This window comes from Macrotis lagotis, chromosome 2 (assembly GCF_037893015.1).
Source record: "Macrotis lagotis isolate mMagLag1 chromosome 2, bilby.v1.9.chrom.fasta, whole genome shotgun sequence".
In the NCBI taxonomy this organism is placed as follows: domain Eukaryota; kingdom Metazoa; phylum Chordata; class Mammalia; order Peramelemorphia; family Peramelidae; genus Macrotis; species Macrotis lagotis.
Window position 1 is genome coordinate 38389804 of NC_133659.1, and position 14557 is coordinate 38404360.

A 14557-nucleotide genomic window follows, 5' to 3' on the forward strand; every position below is an offset into this window, starting at 1 on the left:
CCAGGGAAGTCTTGGGTCCTGTGTTAATTTGCAAGCTGTCCAGAAATTAGACCCAGAAAAATAACCGAAGAGCTGAGCCTTTCTAACTGTATCAAATCTGTTACAGCTATGTATTTAATAATACTTTCTACGTCCTTTCTCATACTCTATCAGAGATTGAGGGACCCTGACAGATAGAGAAGACACATATCTACTTCACGAAGCTTACCACTTTTTAGGGAGAACACTATATAGAAATCAATTAGCTGAAGAAAAATAAAGCACTGCACTGGAAGTCAGATGACCTGAGTCCAAATCCTGGCTTTGCCACTATGGTAGAGCCATACCAATGAGCATAGCCAGAGTTACTATGTGGGACCATGAGAAACTTAGGAATGGCTTCTTTCCAACTGTGTGTGATTCATTCAGTGAGAGTTTCCTTCTTGGAGATGATGAGTCCTCTCATTATTTTTAAGAAGATAGAAAAGTTAATGATTGAGTATATGTTTTTTTTTAAAGGAAGTGATCTACCTCTCTTCCTTTCCAGACTAAAATTGTACTGAACTTTTATAAGGTACTGACCTCATTTTCCTCACCTTGTTTTCATTGAATCATGGATACATAGCAGCAAAAGCATATAATTTACCTTGTTAAACCTTTAACTGGGTTTGAGCTTCCATCTTTCTCCATTTACTTCTTTTTTTTTAGGGTTTTTTTTTTTAGGTTTTTTTGCAAAACAATGGGGTTAAGTAGCTTGCCCAAGGCCCCACAGCTAGGTAATTATTCAGTGTCTGAGGTCACATTTGAACTCAGGTACTCCTGACTCCACTGTGTCACCTAGTTGCCCCTCTCCATTTACTTCTAAGATGAAAGAGGTACCTGTTTGGAGATGGATATATCCAGAATTGAAGGTGACCTGTCAGCTGGAATAGTCTGAAGATCCTGAATCTCATTGGGTCCAAGTTGAATTACAATAGGGGAAGAACTCCTGGGCAACTACTCCAGGGTTGTTGGAGAGCATGGCCCATGTCTGGCCACTTTATTAACATATAAGTACCATGAATTCTTTGAACAGTGAACAGGTGGAAAATAAAATGCTTCATTAGAAATCCTAGAAACTTATTTTATGTTCTGATGAAGTTGTCTAAGTCTTTTGGCTGATTATAACTATAGTTACACGTGGGCAGCTAGGTGGTATGGATAGAGCACCGGCCTTGGAGTCAGGAGTACCTGAGTTCAAATCCCACCTCAGATATTTAATAATTACCTAGCTGTGTGATCTTGGGCAAGCCACTTAACCCCAACGCTTTGCAAAAAACTCCAACAGATTTAAGTTCATTTACTAAATTCTGATCAGTTGGTATGTTTGTGAGCCTTTTTTTTTTAAGTTTTTGCAAGGCAATGGAGTTGAGTGGCTTGCCCAAGGCCACACACCTAGGTAATTATTAAGTGTCTGAGATCAGATTTGAACTCAGGCACTCCTGACTCCAGGGCTGGTGCTCTATCCACTGCACCACCTGGCCACCCCTGTGAGCCTTTTTGTTAAGCATTTCTTACATGTATAGAAATAAATGACTTGTTCCATACCTGATGTTGAATACCTTTTATATTTTTCTTGGGGAGGGAGGCCCTAAACATGAGATAAGTAAAATCATGCTCTGGTCTGCTGGGAATAGGGGAGATTACTGAGTCAAAGAACATAAGAAATGGAAATCCAACCCCTTTCATAAGAGACAGGAACTTCTAAGACTGAACTCCATCTACATTCCTGGGGATGGAACAAAGAATGGGTACATTGTTACCATGGTTATCCACAAACAATTCTTTAATGTTAGACTATGTACCATAATTCTCACCTTGGGAAGGTCCCTTTACTTCTTCTGACCTCAGTTTCCTCATGTGTAAAATGAAAGAATTTTCCTTTTACATCTAAATAAAAAGATCTCAGGAATTCTAAAGCAAATACAAAGATAATTTAAATACATTATATTCAGCAACTATTTATTGAGCAATTTCTAGATCCCTGGTAGGCATATAAGGAAGTGATTTAGGGAAGTGGGATTGGTTCTCTTGGAAGAAATGACACTTATTGCTCCCAGTTCTAACATCTGGGAGCCAAAACTGAGGAAGTCTAATTTTTCTATCACATGACAGCCCTTCAAATACTAGAAGAGAGTTATTATGTCCCCCCTTACATCTTTCTTTTTTCTCCACATTTTCAAGGTCACATCCTCCCCCCATAATCTCAGGACCTATAGGGGTTCCTACCATCTGGTACTTCCTAAAATGTGGTCTGCAGAAATGAGAACAAAACTGTAAATGTGGTCTGAGTAGGATAGCCGAATTGAGGGCTACTATTTCCTCCACTAATCTGGACTGTATATATATATATATATTAATGACTAAAATTAGGAAAAAAATAAACTTTGCAGATTACAAAATCACACCATTGTCTTAAATTGACCTCACAGCCCCCTAACACTCCTAGTTCTTTTTGAAATAAACTGCTACCTATACATTGCTTCATCTATTTTTTGTGCAGTTGATTTTCAACTCAGTAATAATTTATTTTCTTTTTTTTTTGAGATTGAATCTCCCTAATTTTACTTAGGCTGGAAGTATGGTGTCCATTTACGGTCCCAATCCCTCTGCTGCTTGGTACACAAGGATTAACTGCTCTATGTTCAAACAAGACTGGGTTAGTTAGTCTGGTGGCCCTATATTCTCAGAGACTCAACACATTGGTATTGAATTTAGTATAGACAACTGAATCGTGTATTCTGAAACTCCTGAGGTCAAGTAACCCATCAGCCTTAGGCTCCTCAGTAGTAGGGTTTGATTTACCGCAATCAACCCCAGCGTAAAGCTTTTTATTTATTCCTCTTAAATCTCAATAGATTTGTTGAAATGTTCTAGTCTATAAAGATCTGTCACCCAAAACATTAGTTGAATCTCCTGAGTTTATGTCACTTTCAGACTTACTGAACATATTATCCCTGCCTTTAACCAAATATAATACCCTTTTAGCAGATAGTCAATATGGAGCTAGGGAGAAAAGGTTGAAAAAATGTGTCTACTTCTTTCTGAAGCCATTTCTAGTTTGAAGTATTTCTAGGAGAGTGATGAAGTTCCCTAGGGGAAAAAGGTACTTGAACTTGGAATAGTGGGCTACCAGGTCAAAGGGCAACCACAAGAGACTATGACCAGTGGGGGTTCTAGAGAAGCACTCAGAGAAGGAAGCAGACTGTGAATCTCTTGCAGAGAGCAATGGGGAGTGGGAGCTAGTGCAGGTGATCAGAGCAGAGTACACTAGGACCAGGAGACTGAGGTCAGATGATGATCTTGCAGCCCAGGAAATTTCCACTAGAGAAAAAGTTATCAAGGAACCAGTAATGACTATCTTTTGAGCCTGGATATTCAAACAGTTTTGAACCTATCTGGCTGTACTAATGAGGTATGGTGTCCTAAAAGTCTTAGTGCTGCCTTTAATGTTTAATAGCTTTGTGTTATGAGGTATACACTGTATTTTATCAACTGCTTTGATTAAATCTAGGGAAATTATACCTGTTGCGTTCCCCTCATCTATCAGTTATTTGTTTGTTTGTTTGCTTTTTTTGATACTGGACTTGTGATTTCCTTTGTTTAAGAAATTCTCTTTCCCAAAAGCTAACTTGTCTATCATTTACATTCTTATTGGGACAATGAGAGATTGAATAATTTACTGGGATAAGAGCCAGGAGGTTATAGAAGCAGAAGATGAACCCAGGGCATCCTGACTCTGAAACCAATACTCTAACTAGAATCCCTAATACCCTGTTGCCAGTCTATATCTCTGTAAAAAACAAACAAAATGTAATGAAGCTAATCCACCATGGCGTACTGCTGATAGGGTCCAGCTGTTTCTTGGTTCAGTTCTTTGTGTGTGTGTGTGTGTGTGTGTGTGTGTGTGTGTGTGTGTGTGTGTATCTGTGTGATGACTATTTCCTTTTCCCTATGTTCATCAACCATCCCTTAAAAAATATTTTCTAAGATTTTGTCAGGACTCAGAAGTAGGTTTCCTGGCCTAGACTTTCTAAAGTCTATTATTCTCTTCTCTTGTTTGAAAATAAGGACATTTATTGATCTTTTGTCCTAGAGGACCTCTTCATTTCTTCCTCCTCTTTCAGAGATATCTGCTAGTGCTTCAGCAGTCACAGGTTGGATCCAAGATTGCATTCAGTTGTACCTGGTAACTAGAATTCATCAAAGGTAATTAGGTGACTTCTCTTTATCTCCTTATTTATCTTTGACATTAATCTCTTACTAGCTATTTTAGTTCCAAGTGAGATTCTCCTTGGTGAGAAAACAGAAGCAAAATAAAGAACTGAGCAGTTCTACTTTCTCTTGTCTTCTTTCATTTTCCAATCTACTGGAAGCACAGGACTTATTCCTTAGACTCTCTATCTTCTTCTTCTTCTTTTTTTTTGCTCTGAGATTTATTCCCTAGACAAAGCTACAGAACTTTTGATATTATTCAAAACTAGTCAGAGATATGCTGGAGCCAGTTTAAATCAACTTTCTAGGGCCAATTATTAAGTTTTCAGTGGGGTAAATTTAAACCTCAGAAATAGGCAATCTCTAAAAATCAGGATTTGATTTATTGTTTTGTTGGGTGTCTAGAAAGTGATAGAGATGTTTAATAAAGAAGATTAAATCAGAAAGTGTATATTGCATACATTTTTTTTCTCAAAAAGCTAGTTAAAAATTTACTAGCACATTTCTGCATGCAGTCCATGTTCATGCCTCCCTTGCATTCATCTATGTGGATTCTATATTCTAAAAGTGTCTCACAAAGATCCAAGTTGGGTAATAAGTTTCATGAGTAAAGTTATAATTAAGAGTTTGCATGGCTGAGACAAGGTGGGGATGAGAAAATAAGGACGTTTATTGATGTTTTGTCCTAGAGGACCTCTTCATTTCTCCCTCTTCTTTCAGAAGTATCTGCTAGTGCTTCTGCAGTCACAGTTTGGATCCAAGATTGCAGTCAGTTATACCTGGTAACCAGAATTCAGGGTGATCCTTTAGTATGTAGTAGTTTCAGTGGGAGAGGGGGCAGTTGACTTCCAAAGAATCAAGCCCTCCTTCTTAGGGGATAGAAGATTGATCCATCAATGGGGTTCTGGGATAACACAAGGACAGAGGAACTCATAATAAAATTGTTCCCCTTAAGTGGGTTTAAGCAATGATATTCATATACCTGTTTTCAGGTTTGTGAGTTCTTTGTCAACCTCAACTCATTTGAATTTCACAATAACCTATGAGCTCCATATAACTGGTATGACTATCCCCATTTTGCTCTAAAGAAGGTAGATGAATTTAGAGTTAGAAAGGTGACCCATCATTATCTAATGACTAGATTCTAGTCTAGTTCTTATTTTACAGATGGGGAAACTGAGACCCAGATAGATTGTGACTTCTTCAAGGCACACAAGTGGTAGAACTGGAATGGAACTGAGACACTCTCTGGTGCTGCCAGGTGGTGAAGTAGTTAGAAATCTAGGCCTGGAGTCTGGAAGACCTGAGTGTAAGTCTGACCTCAGACACTAGTTGTGAGAATGAGCAAGTCACTTAACCCCCTGCTTGCTTCAGTTTCCTCATCTGTCAAATAAGCTGGAGAAGAAAGTGGCAAACCACTCCAGTATCTCTGCCAATACCAAGAAGGGTCACAGAGAGTTGGCCACAACTGAACAATAGTTTTTCTCCTACATTCTAGATCCACATGACTTTTTAGACATCTTGAAATGAACGTCTCGTAACCACACTATGTCCAAAACAGAACTCACCTTTCCGCCTAACTTTTCTCAAGGACATTTTCATTTTCCCCAGTCATTCACACTCACCTTCACAGTTGTCCTTGATTCCTACTTCATATACAAACCGTATATCCATGATAAAAATCATGTTTTGTATTTTTTTTCTCCTTTCCCTCCTTTCATGGCCCCTTCTATCCACTCACAAAAGCACCTCTCCTAGTATAAGCTCTTATCACCTCTCACCTCAACTATTACAGCAGCCTTCTGGTTAATCTCAGTGCCTCAAATCTCTGCTTTGGGGGCAAAATCCTGCCAAAACAATTTTCCTAAAGTGCTAGTCTAACCACGCCACCCCTCTGCCCAATAATCTTTGGTGGCTCCCTATTTAAGGATGACGTGAAAAACATTTGGCATTTAAGGCCTTTCAAAGTCTGATCCCTTTTTACCTTTGCAGGTTTTTTACACTCCCCTCCCCTTCACTAAGCCTGTGATTCAGCCACACTGGCTGAATCTTCTTTCTGTTTCTTGCAAACAACACTTATCTCCCAACTCCCTGCCTTGTACTGGCAGAATGCCTAGAAACTCTTTCTTCCCCTATACTTCCTATGTCTCTGATTTCTCTTAAGACTCATTTCAAAGCTCATCTTCTCAAAGAGGCCTTTCCCTCTTTGCTACTAGTGCTTTCTCTCTGTGATTTACCTTCCATTTATTCTCTATGAATTTTGTATGTGCCTAGTTATTTACATGTCATTTCTCCCATTAGTTTGTCAGTTCCTTTAGGGCAGGGACTGTTTTTGCCATTTTTGTATCCCCATTAGTTTAGGCACTAAATGAATGCTTAGTGACTGTTTTTGGAAATGTTCCCTTCTTTCACTCTTTCTGTATCTCTTTATCTCTCTGTTTCACTCTCTGTCTCTCTTTCTCTCTCTGTCTTTGTCTCTCGTAGTCTCTCTTTTCTCTATGTACCCAAAAGGATTTTTCCTCTCCATAACCAGGGAGTGGGTGGGGGGAGAATGGTCAACTGCCACGAACACCTTGTGTTAAAGCAATTCACAGTGTTGGAAGGAGACTTCAGAGGGATTGATCTGGCTTAACATCAGTGCTATTTCCCATAGGCTGTTTTGTTTTTAAATGAAAATACAGTTTGTTCTCACACAGTCACCCAAAGGGAAAGCTCAAGTGGCAAAATAATCCTGTTCAGAGAAGATTTGAGTTTTCTTTTCTTTCTTGGTCTCCCTGAAGGTTGAAGAGAAAAGCACACGTGAGGTCTCTGAGGCAAATGCAACCACACATGGGAGAGCAGGTGCTGAGAGACAGGCCTGAAGCATCTGTAGAGAAACTGGGCTGTGATGTGCCATGGTGGCCGACTGGATCCACCTACACTTGTCTCATCTTTAAAATTAAATCTACTGTTTGCCTTATTTTTATCTTGATATGCAGAACCCTTGGAATGGATGTGATCAGGGTCAGAAAGACATCAGGAGTTTATAGCCTGGCAAGTGTGAAGTCAATCACTCATTGCCAGCAATGACTGTGCTATTCTAAGAACCCCTCTTCTCCAAGGAAAGCTCCCAGGATGGATTTTTCCAGCAGCATTGCCCAAAGTGTGACTGTGGGTTCTCTCCAACCCTATTCTCTTGGAACTAGATTAGATTTTATACCACTCCAAAGTTCTCCACTAGTTTTAAGGAGGTGGGGGGGGGTCCTTGGCTTTCTACAAATGGCTAGAGCCCTTACTGATTGTTAGGGGGTACAATCAGCAGGTTCTATTTAGTCACTTAACAGTCAGAATGACTTTTACAACTATCAATCAAGAGTACATCAAGAACAAACATATAAACATGTATCTTCACATAAGGTCTATCATTCATCCTTGAAGAAGATCATGATAGCGAGATAATGTCATGACAAGCATGTGAATTGGATTGGAGTGAGGTGGGGCTGTGCTAAGTCACCAGCCTCACTTTCTCCTCCAGACCATCAGGAAGGTGATACCATGACAAACACCTGAATTGGATTTAAGTGGACAGATGCTGTGCTGAGTCAACAGACTCACTTTCTCCTCTGGAGCCATCTGAGTCCAGTGGCTGGATATGAATCAGGATGACTAGAGGTGGCCCTGGATGGGAGGCAATCAGGGTTAAGTGACTTGCCCAAGGTCACATAGCTAGAAAGGTCTGAGACTGGATTCAAACTCCCTGCCCCCCTCCTGACTCTAAGGCCAGTGCTCTATCCACTGTGCCACCTAGCTGCCCTTCATCATATAAAAATTCCTCAGACTTTGAGGAAGGGGAGGAAAAAAATTGGGCTCACAGCTTAGCTCGTTTTTTACAATGTTCTGAGAACAAAGTCTCTCTAGTTTAGTAACCTGGTTTCCTACTTTCTCAGACCTTCACTGGTGGACTGGCTGCACCATCTAACCTGAAATCCTAGGACTCTATGTCCCTAATGGCTTAAGTTACAGGGATAGAAATTCTATTCTTGACTTTAGAATTGAAAATGATGGATAAAACAAACCAAACCCCCAAGACCATTTCTCATGGGGCCACATAGCCTGAGAGGAGGGAGGAGGAGAGGGCAACCTTTAGACATGACCCCCCATTACCCCAAGGTTTCACCAGGTGGTAGTAAAAGAGGACTTGGAACCTTAGAAAGAGCAACTCTGGGCAACCAAATCAAGTTCAAAAAGCAAAAGTTTCATCTATGCTATCAATAACATGGTAGGTCCATGTCTGTGCCAGTCCTCCCAGCTCTCAGAAACAGGGTTCTGGTACCTCCATACCTCCATTTTAGGGTATCTGGTCATGTGCCAAACCCATGGTTATATAAGTTAAGGAGAGAGATAGTATTGTATATTTGGAAACAGGTTCTAGAGTCAAGAAGACCCAAATCCTGACTTTGACATATCAGTTGAGACTAGAATAATTGTTTACGCTTATATTATACTTTGCATACATTATCTCATCTGCATACATTATTCTCACAATAGTCCCATGAGGTAGGTTCTATCTTGAGCTTCCTCATTTTATAAATGAAGATATCGAGGCCTAATGTGGCAAAGGAATTCAAAGCTGTTAAGTATTGGAGGCAAGGTTCCTACTCTTCTGATACTCCATTCACTATCCCATTGCCTTTTCTCTTGTTTGGCAAGTCATGTAATGTCTCCATGGCCAAGGTAACTCTAAGGTTATAAATCTGAGGTCATCTGAATCTCTGGAGGAAATTTCTTCTCCAAAGGTTTGGGATATCAATAAAATCAAAAGTCAGGACCGATTTTTAAAAGATACCTAAACTAACCTCACTGATGTTTTTCTTCTGTTCTGGTATCATTTTCTATGACTTTTGGTGACATTCTAATGGACTGTGGAAGAGAGGAGTTGGGGGAAGGAGGCCCTTCTCTTGGAATGATTCTTTGCTTACTCAATTTCTTTGTAATCATGAAACATGCCAGCAGGAAACTGCAGAACTATTTAATTTTTAAGACAGGATGAAAGGTTCCAGAGAATTGGAACTTCTGCTAAGCGTTGGTCCTAGGTAACTTGAGTGGTATTGGGAATTCCCTTTCAGACCCACACCATATCCCTTTTTCATCCATCTTTTCCTAGTCTGCTGTACCCATAGGGCTTTTCATCAATGATTGGGCTGGTTGGGGACCTTAGAGATCAGCTAGTTTAGTACTCTCATTTTACAGATGAAGATACTGAAGTCCACTGAAGGGAAGGGAGTTGATCAACATCATCACTCTTTCCTTTAGTGAAGTGTCTAGTCTCTATACTCTTAGCACCCTGCTAAATTGAGTCGAAATTAGCTAATCAATTAATTTAAACCTGTGTTGATTGATGACTATGGTTTAATGTATAACTCCTGCCAGGCAACACTTGAATTTTAATAAGACTCTTCAATATTTTTTAACCCAAAGGAATTTCTGGAAGAGGGTCACTGGGTGGAGGAAGGGGGAGGAATTCAGAGGGATGGGAGACATTTTTGAATGAGTTGGTGAGATCTACCCAAAGTCAAGGATCCTTAAGGAAGATGTGAAGATGAAAGAGAAAATGAGAGGGAGAGACAGAGAGAGATAGAGACACATAGAGAATGGCAGAGACATACAGAGAGATAGAAAGAGACAGACAGACAAAGGAAGAGAAAGAGTGACTGAGAAAAAGAAAGAGAAAAGGAAAGGGAGTGACAGAGAAACAGAGAAAAAGAGAGAAAGAGGAAAGAGAGAAAGGAGAGAGGATGGGAGACCAAGCCATGATATAAAAATAACTAACAGGAGTTACCATGATTTTACACACACACACACACACACACACACACACACACACACACACACCACAAAAACACACATATACATCATGAAGATAAGTTGATATGACACAATGCTAGAGATGGCACTAGCCTCAGAGTCAGAAGGATTCAAATCTAATCTCTGACTCATAATGACTGTGACCTTGAGTAAATGACTTAATCTAACAGTGTTTCAGGCAAATTCTAAAACTATAGTTTTAGTTACCCATCTGAATTGGTTGACAGAATTTTCTCATCAGGAGCTGGTCTCAACCAGTGAAATCACAGGTCCAGAGTTGGACCTAGCCATATGGCTAGGACAAATGGGGAACAGCTAGATGCTAAGATCAGTTTTTCTTTTGCTAGGCTGCTATATGACTGAAAAATGTTGTCAACAAATTTGACCCCAGAGAAAATGAACCTTCTCTCCATTTTTTGCAAAGGTAGGGGGAGGTCTATATGTGAAATAATATTGCATGTATCGTTAAACTCAATGTACTGGTTGGTTTGACTGCATTATTAATTTTCTCCTTTTTAATCTTTGTGACAAGAAATGACTTGCTGGGTGGGGGAAGGAGGAGGATATGTTTGAAAATTAAGGGGATATAAAAATAAGATATCATTAAAATAAGATTTTTAAAGTCCTGTCAAAATAATCATGTAATGAATTTTTAAATTGCACAGTCTTTTAAAATTATAACTTAAAATCGTTGCAACCTCTAAATGTTGGTGCTCTGAGCAAAAGCACTGGACCCACCATCCTAGATACTGTTTCGGAGGTTAAAGGCAATGGGTTTTTTTTAACTGTATCAATTTTTGAAGCATAATATAATAATGATAGTAATAAGTTTTTTGGTTTGTTTTTGTTTTTGCAAGGCAATGGGGGTTACAAGGTCATACAACTAGGCACTTATTAAGTGTCTGAGGCTGGATTTAAACTCAGGGACTCCTCACTCCAGGGCCGTTGGTCTATCCTCTGCACCACCTAGCTGCCCCTAGTAATAATTTTTTCCACAACTATATTCCTGGGTAAAGGCTGATTTCCTTAGCTACTGAGAGGAATGGAATGTGTCCTTTAGAATTGTAGAGGATTACCTGTCCTACTCTCCCTGTATTTCCAATACAGGAAAGGTTTCCTCCTTTAGACAAGACAGTATTATATAAAGATGATCAACTGAATAGGAAGCCTCCAAAGAGGTTTAACTTTTTTGTCTATTCTTTTAATGTATATCTCAGTTCCCAGGGCAGCCAGGTGGTGCAGTGAATAGAGCACTGGTCTCGGAGTCCGGAGGGTGAGAGTTGGAATCCAGTTTGAGACATTTACTTAGCTGTATGACCTTGGGCAAGTCACTTAAGCCTTATTGCTGTGTATCCAGGGGCCATCTCTAGTTGTCCTGATAAATATCTGGATGACTCTGGAGGAGAAAGTGAGGCTGGTGACTTAGCCCAGCACTCCCTCACTCAACTTATCATGGCATCACCTCCCTGGTGTCATAGTCTTCTTCAAGGATGAAGGGCAAACGTTATTATCCTAGCTCCCTCTCCCTTGCTGCTATATAAGCATCCTGATCTCAGGTGTACATCTTGGACAGATGACCTCCACCTAGGTTAATGGTAAATTCCAGAGCATAAAACTTCATATCTGACCTATATTTTCTATTATTTTATTTTAATTATGTATTTTTAAGGTTTACAGTTTTAGGGTTCACATGGTCATATTGTTTGATGTGTAAGAAAATATCTGACAATTTTGCTAGGAATTGGGGGTGATCATACATATACTCATCATCTCTTCCACCCAATGGTTGGTCCTGCTTACATGCTGCTCTGTAGACAACACTCCAATTAAAATGATTTATAAACTAAAGTCAGTAGGGAACCTTTAGCTCTAACTTTCTGAGGAAGCTTTTAAAGGATGCTTAGAAATAACCTTTTCCCTAAAGAGGATAAAGAGTCACCTGGGAAGAGTCTTCTTTGACATTCTTCTGAGACATTACTAGCATTTCTAAGTGTAATGAGATCTGAATACCCTAGAGGTTGATTATTTTATAAGTTACTTAGATCCTTTGCTTCTCTTTTCCCTTCCTACTTTGGCCCAGAGGATCTGAGATTTAGGTTGGAAGTTAAACTTTAAAGGTTCAACTCCATCATTTTATAGAAGAGAACCCCAAGGTTAGGAATTTGCTCACAGAGATATAATTAGCAAGAAGCAGACAAAAGATCTGAATCCAGGTCCTCTGACCCTGACTTAGCAATCTCTCCATTGAACCAGGTTTCTCCTTTTACCCACCTATTTTGTGACTTGTCCATCAGATAGCAACCTGGAAGAACAGGAGTGGATATTTGTAGTAAATGCAAGACTAAAATATGGTGCACCCTTAAAATTTGGGGACAAGGTCAGAAAAGCCTAAAATTAAAATTGACAAACTGAGAAAGTTGATGAGGTTAGCAATTTTCCTAGGAAATATCTGAGTGTATGCTAGATTATATATTTAGAATTGGAAAGAACATTAGAGGTCATCTGTTCCATCTGAGAGATGAAGGAAACTGAGATCTCAAATGGTTAAAGGATTGTTACTTCTTGTCATCATCCTCATCTCTCCCAATTTCTATTCCCTAGCTTTGGTAGGTTAATTTTCAGTTTATCTTTCTTGAAAGCAGTCTTCCATTCAGTATTCTGCAGTGGGTACTCCCGATCCATCCCATACTCTTCTCCCTTTCATTTCCCTTTTCTCCCTTGGGTTCCCCCATTTGAATGTAAGCTTCTTAAAGCCATACATTCTCTCCTTCTCTCATGTAGGTATTAAATGGTACACCTAGATTTTGAACCCAGGTGATAGATCTGGAAGAGGCAACATCTGGTCTGACTCCTTTCATTTTGCAGATGAAGTGAAGGCCTAGGGAGGTCCCAATGGGTCTTGTACCTACAAGCCATGACTGCCCTGTGCCACTGGTTATGATGCTTCCACTAGGGAACTTCCCAAGGGGAAGGCATTGATCTAAAATATAACTAATGAAAGATAAATTGTGATCTTGGGAAGCAGGATGGATCTGTTACAAGGAGATGTGTGGTGAAAGCCTTAGTTGTGATTGAGAAGGAATCTTGAAAGAGAATTGGACAGGAGTTTATTATGCTGCTTCCTTCCATTCCCTCTCCTCCCTTCTATTCCCCTCCCCTCCCCTCCTATTGTCCCCTCCTTTAGATTGTAGGTCGCAAAGAGCTGTCCCTTTCTTTCCTCTCCTTTCCCCTCTCTTCCTGCAGTTTCCCCCATTAAATTCTAACAAGGAATTGTCCCCTCTTCTCCTGCTCCTTTCCCCTTGTCTCCTACTGTTTCCTCCATTAGACTGTAAACCTCAAGGAGCTGTTCCCCTCCTTCTCCTCTCCCTTCCCCTCCCCTCCTATGGTTTCCTCCAGGGAGGAAGTGGATAGAGCACTGATCTTGGAGTCAGGAGGAAAGGCGTTTGAATTTAGCCTCAGACACTTGACTCTTACTAGTTGTGCCACCCTTGGGCAAGTCACTGAACCCTGATTGCCTCACACCTGGGGCCATCTCCCGTCATCCTGAAGCTCCAGAGGAGAAAGGGAGGCTGGTGACTTAGCACGGCACCCCCTCACTCAAGTCCAATTCATGTGCTCGTCATGGCATCACCTCTCTGATGTTGTGATCTTCTTTGAAAATGATGGACTAACATCCTCCTTCCTCCATTAGATTTAAGTCCCATCTTTTCCTCTTCCTTTCTCTCCTCTCCTGTGGTTTCTTCCCTTTGTTTGCAAGCCCCAAAGAGTTGTCCCCTTCTCTCCTCTCTTTCCCCCTCCCCCCTATTATTTCCTTCTTTAGACTATAAACCCAAGCTTATGGGCCTTCTCTCCTTTCCCTCCCCCTCCTCTCCTACTGTTTCTTCCATTAGATTGTAAACCCCAAGGAACTGCCCCTCCTCTCCTCTTCTATTGTTTCCTCCAGTAGATTGTAAGCCCCAGATGTAAGCCTGTATATTATATAGGGATAAATAACAGAAGGAAGGCACTGAAATTAAAAGGGGTTGGGGAAGGCTTTCAGGGGAAGGTGGGATTTTAGTTGGAACTTAAAAGAAATCAGGGAGGTCAGTAAGCACCCACAAAATGCCTACAATTTTCAGTGACTGTACAAAGCATGGGAATTCAAAAAATAATTCCTCCTCTCAAAAAGTACACATTTCTGGGATGGGGGAAGGAGAGGTTGTAGTGGTAGGGAGGAGTTGTCAAAACTTATATTCAGATCAGTTAATATGAAACAATTACAAAGTAAATACCAAACACCTGGGAGCATCCCTTCTCCCTAAATAAAATCAGCCAATGCTGCTATCATACAGTATCATCATCATCATCATCTTCATCATCACAACTAACATTTATATAGTGCATACTATATGAAAAGCATTGTACTAAACTCTACAAATATTATCTCATTTGATTCTCACAATCACATTGGCAAGTAGATGTTGCTATTTTGTATTTTACA